The following is a 16,224-nucleotide window of genomic DNA, read 5'->3' on the forward strand; positions in this document are numbered from 1 at the left end:
ATTTTCAGCAAAAGAAAAGCCGCCTGATGCTAGCAAAGTTGCACAGGACCTGACGGCTCACTCACGATCTGCATGGCGTATTGAAGCTAGATGAATGAGGACACATCTGTATGCTTTGTCATATGCCTGTTCATCTTATTTTAACTGTTTATGCTGCTCTGAATTATTGTGCAATTCCTTAAATAACAATGCTTTAGATTCAAGAAAGCCTTTGCAAAGAAGGGCCATTCATGTAGGTTTAAAAATTTCTATACTCACCAAAGATGGATCTGGATACTTCTCGAAAATAGCAGACGCTATATAAAAATGTAACTGCATAAAGATTGCTCCTGTAATTTCATCATTATACACTGAAGTGCGAAAAGTCATTTGATTGCCTAGTATCGTGTAGAACCCCCTCTAGCCCGGCAAAGTGCAGCAACTCAACGTGGCATCAATTCCACAAGTGGACGGAAAATCTCTAGAGAGATAGAGATGTTGACTCATTACATCTTTTCACAGCTCCCTGATATTTGTAGGTGCAGGATCTTGGTTGTGAATGGACCTCTCCACCACATTTTATTTATTTACTTACTAACAGTTTGTTATATAGCGCAGCATATTCCGTTGCGCTTTACAATTGTAAACATTAATAGAACAAAACTGGGTAATAACAGACAGATATATAGGTAGGAAGGCCCTGCTTGCAAGCTTACAATCTATAGGGAAATAGGCATTGATACACAAGGATAGGTGCTATATATTGCATTTTGGTCCAGCCAGAATGCACAGTTTCTTGGTTGGCTGCATGATCCAGTCACACAGGAATGTCAACCAAATGTCATGAGGATGTGAGAGAAAGACAATGTGTGAGATTGTGTGTGGACTGTAAAAGGGAATGTAATTAGATATGGAAGCTATGAAGGTTATGTGGGAGGTTCTGGAATCTGATAAGCTTGCCTGAAGAGGTGAGTTTTCAGGGAACGCTTGAAGGATTGGAGACTAGAGGAAAGTCTTATTGTGTGAGGTAGGGCATTCCATAGAGTGGGTGCAGCCCGAAGAAAGTCCTGTAACAGTGAAAGGGAACAAGTAATGCACCGGGATGAGAGACGCAGATCTTGTGCTGAGCGGAGAGGTCGGTTGGGAGATATTTTGAGATGAGTGAAGAGATGTATGTTGGTGTGGTTTGGTTAATGGCCTTAGTGTAAGTGAAAATATTTTGTATTGAATACGGTAGAAAACCGGCAACCAAGGGGAGGGACTGACAGAGCGAGGCAGCCGACGATGAACGTTTCGCAAGGAAGATAAGCCTCGCAGCTGTATTCATAATGGATTGTAATGGTGATAGCCTGTTTTTGGGAAGACCAGTAAGGAGGCTATTGCAATAGTCAATGCGGGAAATAATAAGTGCATGGATTAGAGTTGTTGCAGTGTCTTGTGTGAGATATGGTCGAATTTTGAATATGTTTTTTAGATGTATGTAACATGATTTTGAGACAGATTGAATATGGGGAACAAAGGACAGTTCAGAGTCAAGGATGACACCAAGGCAGCGAGCTTGTGGGCAGGGTGGATGGTCGAGTTATCAACAGTGATAGAGAGATCAGGTTGGTAACTGTTATTGGCCGGTGGAAATATAATTAATTCTGTTTTAGAAATATTAAGTTTCAGGTGGCGAGATGACATCCAAGATGAAATAGCAGAAAGATAAATCTGGGGAAGATAGGTAGATTTGAGTATCATCTGCATACAGATGGTACTGAAATCCAAAAGAGCGGATTCGTTTGCCAAGAGAGGTGGTATAGACTGAGAGTAGCAGAGGACCTAAGACAGAGCCTTGTGGTACTCCAACTGATAGAGGTAGCGAAGAGGAGGCAGAATCAGAAAAACGAACAGTAAAAGAGCAATTAGATAGGTAGGAAGAGAACCAAGAAAGAGCTGTGTCCTTAAGACCTAGGGATTGCAGTGTTTGTATGAGAAGAGAGTGGTCAGCAGTGCCAAAAGCAGCAGAGATATCTAGGATTAGGAGTAAATATGTTATATGTGAGGAAGTCACTTGGAGTATGAGACTTTCGACACTGACGTTCAACTTTATGTGAGAGTTTTTGTAGATGCCTTGTTAAGGTAGACTGCCATGGTTGACGTCTAAATCTACGTGGTGTGTGATGGGTAGCTGGAGCTACTTCATCGAGGGCTTTTTCTAGAATCTGGTTTAGGTGTGATGCAGCAGTCTCAGGTGAAGTGAATGTAGAAATTGGTGAAAGTTGTTGTTGTAGAGAGGTAGATAGTTGTTGAAGGTTAATAGCATTAATATTTCTGCGGGTTTAGGTTTGGTTGATTTCAATGACGTTGATGCAATGGAGGAGAATGTGCAGGTGATAAGGTTGTGATCTGAGAGAGGGAAAGGAGCATTAGTGAAATCAGAAACGGAGCATATAGTCTGGTGAATACAAGATCAAGGCAGGGGCCATCCTGATGAGTAGAGGAGTCAGTCCATTGGGAGAGGCCAAGAGAGGAGGTTAAAGAGAGTAGTTTGGACTGGAGGCATGAGGAGATTGTGGACTGTCAATGGGGGTATTGAAATCACCCATAATGATGGTGGAGATGTCCGAGGATAGAAAGTGAGGGAGCCAGGCAGAAAAGTGTTCCAGAAATTGTTGAGGTGGCCCAGGTGGGTGATAGATAGCAGCAACTTGCAGAGAGAAAGGGGTGAAAGTCCTGATAGAATGTACTTCAAATGATGTAAATGTGAGTGAAGCAGGGTTGGATTGGGATGGTAAACCAGCCCGGGAAATTTTTGAAAGCAGCCCTAATGGAGGCGGGCTCTGTTGAAAGGGCGGGGTCTGTTGATGAAATGGGATACTCCCTCCTTATAAGGCCTGATTCTAATTTGAATGCAGTCACGGCTACTTCTAACAACTTGCATGGTGCACAGCTGTGTCAGAATGTGCAAGGACTGTGGCGCCTACGTTTAGCGTCTATAGATGCCGCAATACCACTTGATATGCCTTTAGATGCCACCATCGGTTGCACCAGCAATATACAAGTCGCATTTCAACCATCTGTATGGCCTGAATGTTTATGCAACTTCTTTCAGCAAATACTCGCAACCTTCCAATAACATGTCCATACTATGCTACATCTATGTCTGATTAGCAACCACCTGTAACCACCCAGGATCGCCCAACACATATACAATATTGATATTGCTTTGCAGAAATAAAGAATTGAACAGCACCTTATTTTATCATAGGGCCTGATTCTGAGTGGGATGCTGCAGCATCCGTCTGTGCGTCCTTTGTCGCAGTCGCATCTGTAACCTTATACTAATGTCGCTGCAAACTTCTTGCATGGTGCATAGCCGTGCGTCTGAATGTGCAAGGACTGAGACACCCACTTTTAGCGTATACACATGCATGGTTACATTGTGGTACGATTTCAGACGCTACCATAATTCAAATTAAACAGTTTTCCTCTTATTCTCTATCTGTATCAGTGATAGATATACCACTGTTGAGTGTGTGGTCGCTCTCTGACATACGCACGTCTTGGGTGGGTGAACGCACCAAGGCATGCGTATATCTATTACAAATATACAGCAGAGTTTTTATGTGTGGGAAAAATGCTAAAAGTCGCCCCCTCAGGGGCAGCTGAAGTAACCCACAGACAAAACATTATGATGCAGCTGCAGAAGTCACATCTCACTCTATATAAACCATACAGACAGCAGTATGGGGAGCATCGCAGCGACCACCACATAACACAGGAAACATCACAGCTACCAGCATACAATACAGAGAGCATCACAGCTGCCACCACATAATACAGAGAACATTGCAGCGACCACCAAATACAGAGGACTTCGCCGCGACCACTATATAATGCAGAGGGAGACATAGTCACCACCATATAATGCAGAGAGCATTGCAGTGATATATATATATATATATATATACACATACACACACACACACGTTATATATATATATATATGAAAAGTAATATATATATATATATATATATATATATATGAGATAATATACTGTATATCTCTCAGACTCAATATATATCACTATCTATATATAGATATAAAATTTATATATATATTATATATATATATATATATATATATCAAATTTATATATATTATATATACACACACACACACACACACACACACACACACTAGGGGTGAGCGGGTTCGGATTTCTGAAATCCGAACCCCCCCCCCGAGCCCCCCCGATCAGAGTCCGATCCGAGTCAGGCTCGACTTTTCCCGCCTGACTCGGATCTGAAATCGAGGCAAAACGTCATCATCCCACCTTCCGAGTCTCGCGGGTTTTGGATCCTATATAAGGTACCCGCGTCGGCGCCATTTTCTCACTCGGCTGTGGACAGTGAAGAGGGAGGGTGGGAGTTAGGGCTGTGTAGTGTAGTGTAGTGTAGTGCTGCTGTTGTCCACTACTTCAAAGTCCATAGGGGCTGGCTGTGTTGTGCTGTGCTGTTGTTGTTAATAGGGGCTGTGTCCACTACTTCAAAGTCCATAGGGGCTGGCTGGACTGTGTTGTGCAGTCAGTTCTCCATAGGGGCTGTGTCCACTCCAAAGTCCTGTGCAGTGTCCCAGTCCTAAAGGGGTGCTCTGTCCATCAGGGGTGCTCCCCCCAAGTGCTAAAAAAATAATATATTTTCTGTGTTTGTGAATTGTGTGCGCAGTAGCCGCACGTGCATCAACAAAGTAGTGCCAAGCGTATGCCTGTGTCATAAGTAAAGGGCCAGCTGGCTTGACCATTAAAGGGTGCTGTAACCCCCGAAAGTACACTCCAGTCCAAACCAAAAAAAAAATTATTTTCTGTGTTTGTGAATTGTGTGCACAGTAACCGCACGTGCATCAACAAAGTAGTGCCAAGCGTGCGCCTGTGTCATAAGTAAAGGGCCGGCTGGCTTGACCGTTAAAGGGTTCTGTAACCCCCAAAGTACACTCCAAAACAAAAAAATATATATTTTCTGTGTTTGTGACTTGTGTGCACTGTGGCTGCACGTGCATCAACAAAGGAGCAGCGCCAAGCGTGCGCCTGTGTCCCATAAGTAAAGAGCCGGCTGGCTCATTTCTTAAAGGGTGGTGTAACCCACAAAGTGCACTACTCTCCAGCAAAAATAAAAAAATATTTTCTGTGTTTGTGTGCGCTTTAGCCGCACGTATATATCAATATAACATAAATGGAGGACCAAACTTTCTCCGATAAAAATAAAATAGGGAAAGATCAAGAACCACTTCCTCCTAGTGCTGTTGCTGCTGCTGGGAGTTGTTCATCATCCCAGAGAGGAAGTAGGAACATCACTACTTTTACTAAACAATTGACCCTCCAACAGTCCCTAGTGATGAGGATGAAGTACGACAGCAGTCATCCTGAAGCAAAACGTATAACTGAGGCCTTGACTGCTATGTTGGTGTTAGACGTGCGTCCGGTATCCGCCATTAGTGCAGTGGGATTTAGACAATTGATGGAGGTAGTGTGTCCTCGGTTCCAAATCCCGTCTAGATTCCACCTGCATCCTCAAAGCAGCAGCGACAAGCGTGCGTCTGTCTGTTAAAGGGTGGTGACACCCTCAAAGTGTGCTACACAAACAATAAAAATATTCTTCTTCTTTTTTCTGTCTTTGTGAATTGTGTGGGCTGTAGCCGCACTTGCATCCTCAAAGCAGCAGCGACAAGCGTGCGTCTGTCTGTTAAAGGATTACATTGGTGACAGCATCCAAGTAGGCATGTCAGACAGTCCGTACCTGTACTGGCAGGAAAAAGAAGCAATTTGGAGGTCCCTGTACAAACTGGCTCTATTTTACCTGAGTTGCCCCCCCTCCAGTGTGTACTCCGAAAGAGTGTTTAGTGCAGCCGGGAACCTTGTCAGCGAAAGGTGTAGGAGGTTGCTTCCACAAAATGTGGAGAAGATGATGTTCATAAAATGAATTATCAACTCTTCCAGGGAGACCAGCCTCCAGAACGTACAGAGGGACCTGTGGTTCCAGCAGGGACGAATTAATACTCTGTGACGATGAGGATGTACACACTGAAGAGGGTGAGGAATCGGTGGATGAGGAGGATGAGGATGACATCTTGCCTCCGTAGAGCCAGTTTGTGCAGGGACAGATTAATTGCCAGCTTGTTTTGTGGGGGCCCAAACGAACCAATCATTTCAGCCACAGTTGTGTGGCAGACCCTGGCGCTGAAATGATTGGTTTGTTAAAGTGTGCATGTCCTGTTTATACAACATAAGGGTGGGTGGGAGGGCCCAAGGACAATTCCATCTTGCACCTCTTTTTTTTCTTTGCATTATGTACAGTTTGGGGCCTAGTTTTTCAAACTGCCATCCTGTCTGCCACTGCAGTTTCACGCCTAGATGGGTCACGTGTTTGTGCCGCCCACTCGTGTCGCTTAGCATAGTCATCCAGCTACCTCGGTGCAACCTTTTGGACATAAAAACACTATTGTGAGGTGTGAGGTGTTCAGAATAGACTGGAAATGAGTGGAAATTAAGGTTATTGAGGTTAATAATAGCATAGGAGCAGAAAAACCTACAAATTCTGTGATTTTAGCTGTTTTTATGCTTTTTTTCAAAAAAATACAGATCCAAAACACAAAACCCAGAACCCAAAACACGGAAGGGTGGTTTTGGCAAAACCAATCCAGATCCAAAACACGAAGAAAGATCCAGATCCAAAACCAAAACACAAAAAGTGGCCGGTGCACACCCCTAAATGAAACACATACATATACATATATATATATATATATATATATATATATATATATATATACATACATACATACACACACACACGTTATATATATATATATATATGAAAAGTAATATATATATATATATGAGATAATATACTGTATATCTCTCAGACTCAATATATATCACTATCTATATATAGATATCAAATAATAATAATAATTATATATATATATATATATATATATATATATATACACATACACATACAGCGTGGATGGCACTCCCACTTGCTGTCCAAAATCAGGGTGCCCTCTGGGGATAGCCGAACATCAGCAACCAAACACACACATGTAGCCAGCGGCACTCCAAGAAATCAATGCAGAGACAGGCAGTTTACATCAACGTTTCGATGCTTTAATGCATCGTTTTCAAGATGAAAACGATGCATTAAAGCATCGAAACGTTGATGTAAACTGCCTGTCTCTGCATTGATTTCTTGGAGTGCCGCTGACTACATATATATATATATATATATATATTCATAAATCTAAAATATCATAAAAAACAAACAAACAAAAAAAAAAAAAAAAAAAAAAAAAAAAAAACTTACCTTAGGCTTTAAAAGAGATTATTTTTCGGCTGGCAATGCAGGACAATTATTTGCTAGCCCAGCCCAGTCGCCACCTCCACGCCTGCTTTTGTTAAACAGCTGCGTCGGCTGCCTATGTCCCTGACTCCCTGTGTAAGAGAGGCTGGAGGCGGGTCGCGGAGGGACTGGAGGCGGGGCCGTCAGTATTGACTGACGTCCCTGGGCTCCGCAAAGGTTTATGGGAGGAGCTGCTGCGGCTGGGCATGCGCAGCAGCTCCCCCGTCGGCCATTTTTTATTTTTTATTTTTTAAAGCCAGTGACTGGCCGGAGCTAAGACGGACGGGGAAGAGGAGACCGCGCGGGAGGTGGGGCCGGCATTAGAATGTTGAAGGGCCGGGCGTCCGCCGTGCTGCTGCCCGATCAGAACTGATCACGCAGTGCGATGTGGGAGAGCCAGAGCACGGTCATTGCGAGGGTGCGGGGTGGGCAGGGCAGCCGCCAGCCACCAAATGGACCGGCCCAGCGGGAAATAGCCCGGCGTACCGGCGGCCCAATCCGCCGCTGGAGTGAAGGCACCTGTGGGAGAACTGTGTATGCGAACGATTGGGAGAGTAATATTCCTACCCCACCTCCTTTACAATTACCAGGCCTGGAGGTGTGTGAGAAATGTAGGTTACCATGTGAAAGTGCAGCAGGGGAGACAGTGTCTGATTGTATAAGCCATGTTTCTGTTATTACCAGAAGATTGAAGTTAGTTGAAACAGGGGTGTAGGGAAGGCAGTTCCAGTGGAGCGCATGCTCCAGGCGCTGAAAATGTCAGAAGGCGCCGCATGCTGAACTCAGACTCCGGCTGCTGAGCTGCCTAATTAGTTAGAGCACTCACACTACTTCTTAGAAGTTAGAACCTCCCCCGTCCTTAAGCTCCGCCTCCCAGCTCTGCCTCCCGTGTCTGCAAGTGGCCTTGACTTACACTGGGTACACAGGCGCACGTGACCTGACGTTATGACGTCATGCTGAACGTGCGTTCTGTGAGTGTGTGCCTGCCTTGCCCTTTGATCGGGATGCCGGGCGCCGTTCGCCCGGCGTAGGTTAGTTAACCCTCGCCGGGATTCTGTAGTCTAGATGCCGGCGGTCGGCATTGTGACCGCCGGCATCATAAACTTATACCGTTGTGGGGGTTCTATGCATTGCATTTAATGGCCGGCTCTAATATATATATATATATATATATATATATATATATATATATATATATAATGGCCGGCTCTTGGGGTGTTCGACCAGTGTGGTCGAACAGGGGCACCACCCCATAGAGGGTGCACCTCTCTCCAACATCCCGATTTCAGCGGGACAGTACTATTAAACCTGTGGGCTGAAGTGGCCCGCGGGTGGTCTGGTCGGGAGGTTGGGTACCCCCACCGCCGCAGCTGTGCCGGACTCTGGAGGCTGAATGGATGCTGCACGCATGCGTGCGGCATCCATTCAGTGTCGGGAGAGGGCTGGGGGCAGCCCAACTAGTGACGAGTGTTGGGCTTTCCCCAGCCTGACATTACACGGGAGGCGTGCCATGCGGGCACGCCCCCAATAATGTCACTTAGGGGCGTGGTATAAATACCATAGGAAACGGTACTTCCGGTTTTGCCGATCATGTGACTTATCTTAATAATCTACGGGGAATCAACCCTTACCTAGGGGAGGGATTTTAGCTGTGCCCAAATACCTGCCAGGACCCAAAGGATCATCCTGTTTTATATGTATAAGGTGGAACCAAGTCATTAAGTAACGGTGGGGACAGTAAAAGAAGTGTACCCATGATACCGGGCACTTCCGGTTTCACAAATTAAATTAGTTCTAAAGTTTTATAAACATACGTTTTTATAACTTAAAGCCATGGAGGCTTTTTTATTTATTTATTAAGATGTTTTGTTTGATGTATTTATATGAATTTTGTAAATGAAGGTGGCTCCTCCCAGCAATTAGGACCATTGGTTCAGTTGGTATAAATAACTGGGAGACCTATTCCCATTCCTTGATAAAGATCAGAGGACTGATCGAAATGCGTTGGATGGAAAAGGAGGGAGATTGGCATATCTGAACAGACCAGGAGAAGACGGATTGCCCATTTGGAGCTGATGCTTTCCCGGGAACCTACAACATCTATTCAGTTTCTATGCGCACCCTTATACTCCACAATCTGGTAGGAAGCCACCCTCATCAATTTGGGATTTGTTGTTTGTAAACTTTTTCTTGTATTATTATATGGATTTTCTCATCTGCAATTCATGGATTAAAAAGGCTTTTTTTAACTGGATTTTTCTGGACTACATCCATTTCAGTATTGCTTGATATATATATTTATGCTTCATTTACATATGATACTTGCTGTAAATGTGCTGCTTTATATTTTTACATGTACCACCATCTGGAACTTGTCTCTTATTGATGCACGAATTTACAAGGAGCTCCATCTAAAGAAATTATAAAATTAAGATAAATTCCCCTTTTTTGTTTGATATATTCCTTGTGTGGCGCAGAAGGGAGGATTAGGATACTGACCTGTTGGTCGGTATCCTAACCACCCCCTCTCCCTACCCCCAACTCTAACCCTCCATTCCAGGTGCCTAAACCTAACCTCCCCCCAGTGCCTAAACCTAACCTCCCCCTCCCCGCACCCTAATCCTAACCCTCCCCCCTCAGTGCCTAACCTTCCCCCTAGTGTCTAAACACTAACGCTAACCCTCCCACTATCCCGCTACTTACTTTCAGGATTCTGGCAATCGGAATGCTGGTGCTGGGACTCTGACAGGTTTTGGGATTCCAGCGCTGGCATTTTGAGCGCCAGAACCCTCGCAGTCTGGATTATGACCTCATTATATATATATATCAGTGCCGTAACTAGAGTATTTGGAGCCCAGGGCAAATTTGAAAATGGAGCCCCTTCCCCCACTATGTGCGTGCGGCAAAAAATGGACGTGGTCACAAGGGGCGTGGCCACTGAAAAATGGGGCGTATCAACATGACACACACCCCTTTCTTGTCACTGGGAACATTTCTTTCCATTTGCACCTTAATGCAGTGCCCCTTATACAATCCCCCCTTATGCAAGCCCCCAGTAGTACCCCTTATATAGTACTCCCAGTATACAATGCCCCCAGTAGTGGTCCCTCTTATACAGGCCCCCAGTAGTGCCCCTTAGACAGTACCCCCAGTAGTGGTCCCCCTTATGCAGCCCCCAATTAGTTCCCCTTATACAGGCCCCCTCTAGTGATTCCCCATATGCAGTATCCCTTACACAGTTCCCCCTTAGTAGTCCCCCTTATGCAGCCCGCCATTAGTTCCCCTTATACAGTGACCCTAGCAGTGATCCCCCATATGCAGCCCCCCCAGTAGTGATGCCCCATGTGCAGTGCCCTTTATACAGTGCCCCCAGGAGTGAGCCCCCCTTATGCAGGCCCCCAGTAGTGCCCCTTATACAGTGCCCCCAGTAGTTGTCCCCCTTATGCAGGCCCCCAGTAGTTATCCCCCCTATGCAGTGCCCTCTGTAGTGGTTCTCCCTTTTCAGTGCCTCCTGTAGTGGTCCCCCCTGTGCAGTGCCCCCAGTAGTAAGCCCCTTATATAGTGCCCCAGTAAGAGTTCCGCTTGATGCAGTGCCCCCAGTAGTGCCCTCCAGTAGTAGTCCCCCCCAATGCAGTGCACCCAGTAGTAGTCCCCCCTATACAGTGCCCCCAGTAGGAGTCCTCCTTGATGCAATGCCCCATGTAGTAGTCCCAAGTAGTGCTCCCCCCAATGCAGTGCCCCCAGTAGTATCCCCCCCAGTAGTAGTCCCCAGTAGTGGTCCACCCCCCAAAGCTGTGCGCCCAGTAGTAGTCCCCTCCTTAGTAATAGCCCCCCCGAAGCAGTGCCCCCAGTAAAAGTCCCCTCCTTAGTAATAGTCCCCCCCGAAGCAGTGCCCCCAGTAGAAGTCCCCTCCTTAGTAATAGTCCCCCCCGAAGCAGTGCCCCCAGTAGTATTCCCCTCCTTAGTAATAGTCCCCCCCCCTGATAAATACACACTGAAATGAAACAATAAAAGAAAAATACCTGAATCCACGCTCCGGCTCCCGCCGTCGTCCGCACGTCAGTCCTCCCGGGCTGGCGCGCTCTGCATTATGGGAGAGACGTCATGAGAGTCTATCTGACTCTCATTGGCTGCTGTTTAACACACACATCGCCGCCAGCGCTGGCGGAGATGTGTGTGCAGCAGCCAATGAGAGTCTCTCTGACTCTCATTGGCTGCCGATTAACACACACATCGCTGCGGCGGCGTCATGTGCGTTAGAATGCACAGCATGAGCCCGCCTGCCACCCTCCTCCTTGCGCTATTGGGCAAGCGCTCAGGGTGAGGGAAAGGGCTCAGCTGTGCAGAACAGGACCTTCCCAGCGCCAGTCCTGTGAAAATGTGTAGTGCTGACCGCACTCACTGCGGTCGGCACTACACTGGCTAACTAGGACGGGCCGGTACAGTGGCCAGCGGCGCCCCCCCCCGCACCGCCGGTCCCACGGCACGTTCCCCGCTCACCCTGCCCTAGTTACGCCACAGGTGTATGCATGTGTGTGTATATATATATATATATATATATATATATATATATATATATATAGTTATATACACATACACACACACATACGTAATTATATATATATATACACACACACACACACACACACACATACGTAATATATATATATACACACAAATGCAGTGAGCCACCCCTCCGGGGGTTAATCACAGCACGGCACTGCATATTTTTATATATATTATTCCTTTATTGACCACGACTTTTCGAGGTGCTAAATCCGTCCTCAGGTGAAAACATCGTGCTGGCTGCACCTGTTTGCTATTTACACAGATTGACACTAAACAGTATAATTGTTGTGCACAGGACACTTTATCAGGGGATGTCGAAAATTATTTATGTTGGGGGGCTACAATCAGTGAGAGGGAGGGAACAGTCAGTGGCTGAGGAATTGTATAAGGGATGGAGCCTGCTACAATCAGTTAGGGGGGGGTGAGTACGGGGCACAGATATATATTGTGGTCAGTGAGTGAGGGGTGTAAAAATGTGTATAAGAGGGGATATGGTGCTATCAGTGAGGGAATGGGGACACTGATATATAATGCAGACAGTGAGTAAGGTGGGTGTAATGAGTATTATAGACAATGGGGCCTGCTACAATCAGTGAGGGTGTAATAATGAGAATTATAGTTAATGGGGGCCTGCTACAATCGGGGGGGGGAGACCGATTAGAGGTTCCCCATTGCAGAGAAACCCCCATTATTTTATTATTTTTATTTTATTAATAGAATTGTGGGTTGGAATATATAATTTCAATACCGCTCCTAATGTTTATTCTGACATCCCTTAAATTTAACCCCATATATTGGACACACCTCCTCCCTGGAACACTTGGGGGGGGGGGGGGCGCCATAGCATGCACATGCTTCGGGCACCCTGACAACACGCTACGCCTCTGAGTTAAAATAAAGAGGTCATGGATGGATGTTAGCTTATTGCAGACAGAGCGTGCATTCCATAAGGCACATTTTAGTGACTTGGAGGGTGAAGGGAGGCACGCAATGTTTATGAGGTTAGTTGGATTCATAGGTCGTTGTGGGTGTGGAATGTGGGTTGGGCCTGGATTTGGTGATATGTCACCAGCTAATAGAAGCAGCAGGAGAGAGATATAAATATAATTGTGGGTTTTGTATGAAAGATTTTTTTGGTGACAGGTTGTAGATGTTATTGTCAATGTGTATAGATAAGTTAAAAGCTCATGTGTGTTTATAAGTGGAGAGTAGATTAATGAGGCAGCAATATGTACAGAAGGGTGAGCTGCAGGGAGAGTAAAGGATGTAGTAGCATTAGAGATGATTCCATGGAGTGAGATTATAAAAAGAAGTTTTTGATACAAAAAAGACAATGTATTTGAAAAAAAAAAAATGTTTTTCTTAAGTAATGGGTTTGTAATTACCTGGTCTTAGATGTTGTTCAATGTTTTTCAAATTTTATTTAACTGTTCAGAAAGCACACCTGATTTTAACCACACTTAGGGCTCTGAATCAGGGCGTTTTTTTTTTTTGTTGCGGCCTCCTGGCCGCTCGCTAAGCTGTGGGTGACCACCCGCAGCTTTTGCGAGTGGCCAGGTGATGGACCATCGGGGCTTGCGACGAGACCCTTGTGGTAGGGTCTCGTCCGAATGCCCCAGAGAGCCACCGTTTGTGTAGTTACCCCCCCCTCCCCGCCTACAAAACGGGGCGAGTTGTCGATCAACATCGACAGCCGTCCCTTTTGTAGTGAGTCTTGGAGCGAGAGAATTTCTCTCTAGCTCCGGGGCTTGCACATGCGCACGGCACCCCACCGTCGACCCGCTTGAAAGCGCTATGCGCTCACAAGGGGGGCTGAATCAGGCCCTTAATGCATAACCACATCAAGCTGCTACCCTCAGCAAGCTGCCCTAATGCTGCATACACACAAAGATTTTCTGTCCAACCATCCAACTTGTTGATTGGTTGGAATAAAAATCTGGTAAGGTATGACTGCAAATGACAATCAGCAATTTGTTCCCAAACGCCGGAAAATGGACAAAAACTGTTTGAACAAATTGTTTAGATCAAACATTTAACAAACTTATCTGACGACCATTTTCATCTGTTTTCTGGCATTTAGGAGCAAATTGCTGATCATCAGTTACTCCCATACGTTACCAGATTTTCATTCCAACCAATCAACTAGTTGGATGGTTGGACAGAAAATCTTTACGTATGTACCCAGCTTAAGACTGAATGTTAAAGGTGCATACAAACATAACAATTTTTGAACGATTTAACTATAACGACGTCGTTATCGTTAAATCGTTTGAAAAATCGTTCATCTTTTTAAGCTGAACGATGGATAATCGTTCAGGCGCATTCACGTTTGTAGTTCATTGTTCATTCTGACTGTCCAACACAAACGATTTTCGTTCAGAAAATCGTTCATGTTGTGCAGAATAAACGATTAATGATTTCCATTCACTATATGTATGATTAAAAAAATCATTCATTGTTCATCGTTTTTGAAAATCGTTCACTATTTTAGAAACCAACAATTTTTACGATTTTCGTTCACTTTTTCAAGGGAAAATCTGAATAAAATCGTTCACTAAAATCGTTGGTTACTAACACCTTAAAGCTGCATACACACACAATGATTTTTTGAACGATTATCGTTAAACAATATCATTTAACGATAATCATTTGAAAAAATCATTCACTTTCTGAGTCAAAACGATGAACGATTATCATTCATGCGCGTTCACGTTTGTAGTTCAGTCAGACTTGTCAACTCAACGATTTTCATTAAGTTAATATGCAAAAATCGTCTGTAGTTCAAAAAAATCATTCATTACACTTTAAAAAATCTGACAGATAATCGTTCATAAAATCGTTGGTAACAAAATCGTTGTGTGTGTATGCAGCTTTAGAAATAGGATGCCTGATTAAGACACCAGCTTACATCTGAGCCAATTGCAAAAAACAGAGTTGCAGATGCACTATGCGACCATTACTGTATACATTTAAATTTATAATATAGAATTTCAGAGGTAGTTTGCATATCAATGGCCACTGATACGGGCCTGCCCACCAGCGTCAAGGTCACCTCATTGAGCAGGTCCCTAACACTCTGGGATTCACATCTGGGACGCAGGGCACCCCGAAAGTCAGCTCAGCCAAAAACCTCCCCAGGGCATCACACGAAAAAAAGGGTGACAGTGAAGTGTTAAAGTATCAGGTGTGTAAAGTAATTAACAAGTGTTATAATAATGATAAGGGTAGAATGTGTGTGAAAAAATACATAAATAATAAACAAACATAAAGGTGATATACAAAGTGACTATATGTATTAAATGGTGATGCCCTGGAGAGGTCCAGCCAAAACAGCTCAGGGGGCCCCACACCCAAACGCTCACCCCAAATAAACTGATACTAACAACAATATAAATAGGACTTACTTGTAATTATGCCTGTTGCCTGGAGCAGTCAAATGCTAGGTCCCTGCTTAAAAACATATGAGGGGGTGGGGGGAGGGGTGCAAATCTAGACTGGAGCAATCTCAGGCTTCAGATGTGTGTATAAATACACAATATGGGGTATAAGGAGGGGCTCTAGACTGCACACCCTAATGGTGCGTACACACTGGGCGATAAAGTGGACGACTGAACGATAACGATATCGTTCAGTCGTCCACTTTATCATCCATTTTTAAGCCCAAAAAGATGAACGATGACGACGACGCGCGTTCCCGGGCTGACATGCAGGCCAACCTGACGATCTCGTCAGGTTGCTGCATGTCAGGGAATGGGGGAGAGAGCCCGGCGCTGAACGATATCGTTAATGATATCGTTCAGCGGCTGTGCTCAATGTCATGAACGACATTGAGCACAGCCTGCCGGGGACACACTAGACGATATCGCTCAGGAAGCATATTGTGTAGTGTGTATGCACCTTAATAGTAATGAAAGGTGCCATCATGCTGAGATTTCAAAGTGACATATACAACAAACAGAGTTGCAGATGCACTATGCGATCATTACTGTATACATTTATAATATAGAATTTCAGAGGTAGCTTGCATATCAATGGCCACTGATACGGGCCATTGGTCAGCTGGTTGAAATGCAGATTGATCAATGGACATAAATTTTTAGTAAATAGTAGGGGTGTGCACCGGCCACTTTTCGTGTTTTGTGTTTTGGGTTTGGTTCTGGATCTTTCTTCGTGTTTTGGATCTGGATTGGTTTTGCCAAAACCACCCTTCCGTGTTTTGGGTTCTGGGTTTTGTGTTTTGGATCTGTATTTTTTTTTTAAAAAAGCATAAAAACAGCTAAAATCACAGAATTT

At 44.8% G+C, this 16,224-nt stretch overlaps 1 protein-coding gene across 1 annotated transcript in view; it reads right to left on the reverse strand.

Moving 5' to 3' along the window:
• EPS8L1 (EPS8 signaling adaptor L1) overlaps positions 1-15,369 on the reverse strand; it is a 141,944-nt gene extending 126,575 nt beyond the window's left edge. Inside the window, exon 1 of the mRNA XM_088450941.1 lies at positions 15,336-15,369. The gene's annotated coding sequence lies outside the window, so the exon portion shown is untranslated. The remainder of the gene's footprint in view (positions 1-15,335) is intronic.
• Positions 15,370-16,224: the final 855 nt, after the last annotated feature.

Source organism: Taudactylus pleione, unplaced genomic scaffold (genome assembly GCF_031769625.1).
Source record: "Taudactylus pleione unplaced genomic scaffold, aTauple2 ptg000535l, whole genome shotgun sequence".
NCBI lineage: Eukaryota > Metazoa > Chordata > Amphibia > Anura > Myobatrachidae > Taudactylus > Taudactylus pleione.